The sequence below is a fragment of the Otolemur garnettii genome, unplaced genomic scaffold (assembly GCF_000181295.1).
Source record: "Otolemur garnettii isolate 467f Iridium unplaced genomic scaffold, OtoGar3 scaffold00152, whole genome shotgun sequence".
In the NCBI taxonomy this organism is placed as follows: domain Eukaryota; kingdom Metazoa; phylum Chordata; class Mammalia; order Primates; family Galagidae; genus Otolemur; species Otolemur garnettii.
Window position 1 is genome coordinate 2,196,881 of NW_003852547.1, and position 3,816 is coordinate 2,200,696.

The 3,816-nt window shown below is 48.0% G+C and overlaps 1 protein-coding gene across 1 annotated transcript in view; it reads left to right on the forward strand.

Moving 5' to 3' along the window:
• The window catches only part of CLPTM1 (CLPTM1, transmembrane protein), a 48,054-nt gene that overhangs the window by 20,111 nt on the left and 24,127 nt on the right, over nt 1–3,816 (forward strand). The window lies entirely within an intron of this gene.

Genomic DNA, 3,816 nt, shown 5'->3' on the forward strand with positions numbered 1-3,816 from the left:
CTGGGCTGGGCTCAAACCTGCCAGCCTCGGTGCATGTGGCTGGTGCCGTAACCACTGGGCTACGGGCACCGAGCCTCTTTTCATATATTCAAAGTTCTTTTGAACTTGTGACTGCAGACTACCTGTTTAGGGTGGGAGGGAGGATTTAATGTCAATTTTATTTGCTTACTCATACTGGAGAGCATTAAATAGATCTGGTCCCCTCCAGCCTGACTGCATGGATGAAGGGCAGTGTCTATGAGCCTCTGAGAGGGTCTCCAGAACTGTAGGTGTATGGATGCACATAGAGGGCTAGGGATCTGGAATCCTATAAAGGTCTGGTCTGGTTTAGTCTATCTTGTTTTACACAAGGAGCCAGAAACCCAGAGTTGTTAAGACTTCCACAGACTACTACACACTCAGCTGGGGACAGAGCTGCCTGTGGGCGTCCCTGTTCCCTACTTTGCTATATTTACTAAAATGGGAACCTTCCTTGGAGGTGGTGGGATCCCCAGAGATTGCCAGTTTCAGACCTTGCCCAGCCATGTACATCAGGGACTTCTTGGGGAGGCAGCAGATGGCTCAGCTGGGCCATGGCCCTAGAGATCCCAGACTCCAGGGCTCTGAGGCTGCTACAGGCAGAGGCAAGTCCCTGTGCCCGTTCTTGCCACTGATAGGGCTCAGTAGGCACCCCATCCATGCTGGAATTTCCACTTTTTTGTACGCCTTTTTCCTACATGAGAATGATGAGGATAATAGTAGTATCTAACACTTTTTTTTTTTTTTTGAGACAGAGCCTCAAGCTGTTCCCCTGGGTAGAGTGCTGTAACATCACAGCTCACAGCAACCTCCAACTCCTGGACTTAAGCAAGTCTCCTGCCTCAGCTTCCCAAGTAGCTGGGACCACAGGCACCCGCCACAACGCCCTGCTATATTTTGGTTGCAGCCGTCATTGTTGTTTGGCAGGCCTGGGCTGGATTCAAACCTGCCACCTTAGGTGTATGTAGCTGACGCCTTAGCCACTTGAGCCACAGGCACCGAGCCAGTATCTAACACTTATGAAGTACTTAACTGGGTTTGGACTAGACTCCATTCTGTACTGGGTGAGGTGTATACATATAATTTAGTGCTTTAATGCCTATAAACAATCCAGTGAGGGTTGGTACTATTATTATCCTCATATTAACTGCTGAAGAAACAAAAGTCTAGGAAGGTTGAGTCTTGTCTGAGGTCACATAGTTGGTAAGCAAAAGAGCTAGGCTTCAGATCCAGGAGTTATAGGCTGGGCTTTTAACCTCTTTCTGCTATACTGCTTTTAATATCTATAATTAATAAGTACTTGCCGCCAGGCATGGTCACTCATGCCTATAGTCCTAGCAGTCTGGGAAGCTGAGGTGGTGGATAGCCTGAGCTCATGGGTTCAAGACCAGCCATGAGCAAGTGTGAGGCCCTGTCTCTAAAAACAGTAGCTGAGCATTGTAGTGGGTGTCTGTAGTCCAGCCACTTGGGAGACTGAGACATAGAATTGCTTGAACCCAAGAGTTTGAGGGTTCAAACTAAAAAAAAAAAAAAGTACTTGTATCATTTCATAATTACATAGCTGCATGTATTTTTTTTGAGACAAGAGTCTCACTTGGTCCTCCTTGGTAGAGTGCCATGGTGTCTTAGCTCAAACCCTTGAGTTCAAGTGATCCTCTTGCCTCAGGCTCCCAAGTACCTAGGACTACAGTGCCCGCCGTAATACCCAGCTATTTTTCAGAGATGGGGTCTTGCTCTGGCTCAGGCTTGTCTCAAAGCTGTGAGTTCATGCAATCTACCTGCCTCAGCCTCCCAAGTGCTGGGATTCCAGGTGTGAGCCACCGTGCCCTGCCCACCTATTTATTTATTTATTTATTTGAGACAGAATCTCACTTTGTCACCATATATAGAGTGCTGTGTTGTCACAGCTCACAGCAACCTCAAACTCTTGGGCTAAAGCAATTCTCTTGCCTCAGCCTCCCATGTAGCTGGGACTACAGGCCTCTGCCACAATGCCCAGCTATTTATTTATTTATTTGTTTATTTCAATTTTTTTTTCCTTTCTTCCTTTAGCAATTCTCTTGCCTTTTTGCCCCCCAAGTAGCTGGAATTACAGGCACTCGCCACAATGTCTGGCTTTTTTTTTTTTTTGTAGAGACAGGGTCTCACTCTGGCTTATGCTGGTCTTTTGCTAGTCTTGAACTCGCCTGAGCTCAGGCAGTCCACCTGCCTCAGCCTCCCATAGCGCCTGTTGTCCGCCCTATTTTTTACCTTTTTTGAGACAGCTCCTCAAGCTGTCACACTGGGTAGAGAGCTATGACATCACAGCTCACAGCAACCTCAAACTCCTGGGCTTAAGTGGTTGTAGCCGTTATTGTTTGGCAGCCCAGGCTGGATTCGAACCTGCCAGCTCACATGTATGTGGCTGGCACCTTAGCCGCTTGAGCCACAGGTGCCGAGCCTATTTTTTTATTTTATTTTATTTTTTTGAAACAGTCTCACTATGTCACCCTTGGTAGAGTGCTCTGACATCATAGCTCACAGCAACCTCAAATTCTTGGGCTCAAATGATTCTTTTGCTTCAGACTCCCAAGTAGCTGAGACTATAGGCACCCGCCACAACACCTGGCTCTTCTTTTGGTGATAGGTTATCTCTCTTGCTCAGGCTGATCTCGAGCCTGTGAGCTCAGGTGATCTGCCCACCTCGGCCTCCCAAAGTGCTGGGATTACAGGTGTGAACCACCACAATTGACTTTGTTAAAAGTTTTGAGGATTTTATAACTCAGATTCAGAAACTTCAGAAGTCCATGTTTCTGAGCTTTTCTAATTTTGTTTTGGTATCTGTTGTTTCTCCTGGTTCTTGCTCATAGTGTCTTGTTTACCTTTGTGCCTGGTTTATCTTTGGCTGTGTTGGTCTTTACACTTGGAAAGTTGTTGATAGGAAAAATTTCAGGCCTAGGATGAACATAATTTCCTATAGAGAGGATTTTCTTTGCTTCTGCCAACTGTGCAGTGACATTGTTAGTCTGGGGTCTCCTTGCACCAGGATTAAAGTTCAAGCAGCCCAGCATGACTCTGCACAGTGGCGCTGCATACCTGGTCCTACATACCAAGTATACAACTCCTGGGGAAGTTGAGGCTGAGGCCTCCTGATCCCCTCCTTTGTGGGTTGGTACCCTGTGGGGTCTTAGCTTCTTGTAGGGGAGGTATCTGGTTAACTCATTTAGGCCCTGGGCTAAAATGTCTATCACCCATCAAAAGACCTAGCAAATGTCCTCAAACACGTTAGGAAGCTTCTAGGTTCCCTTACTTCTTAGGTTTCCCACTGCCCCTTTAGTTTTTGCCTGGGAAATCTGCAGTCTTAGCTGTTCTTCAGTGTTCTTAAGAATATACCATACAGGCTCGGCGCCTGTGGCTCAAGTGGCTAAGACGCCAGCCACATACACCTAACATGGCAGGTTCGAATCCAGCCTGGGCCCACCAAACAACAATGACGGCTGCAACCAAAAAATAGCCGGGTGTTGTGGTGGGCACCTGTGGTCCCAGCTGCTTAGGAGGCTGAGGCAGGAGACTTGCTTGAGCCCAGGAGTTGGAGGTAGCTGTGAGCTATGATCCCACAGCACTCTACCCAGGGGGACAACTTGAGGCTCTGTCAAAAAAAAAATATACTGGCTCGGTGCCTGTGGCTCAAGTGGCTAGGGCGCCAGCCATGTACATCCAAGGTGACGGGTTCGAATCCAGCCCGGGCCCGCCAAACAACAATGACAGCTGCAACCGGAAAATGGCCGGGCGTTGTGGCGGGCGCCTGTGGTCCCAGCT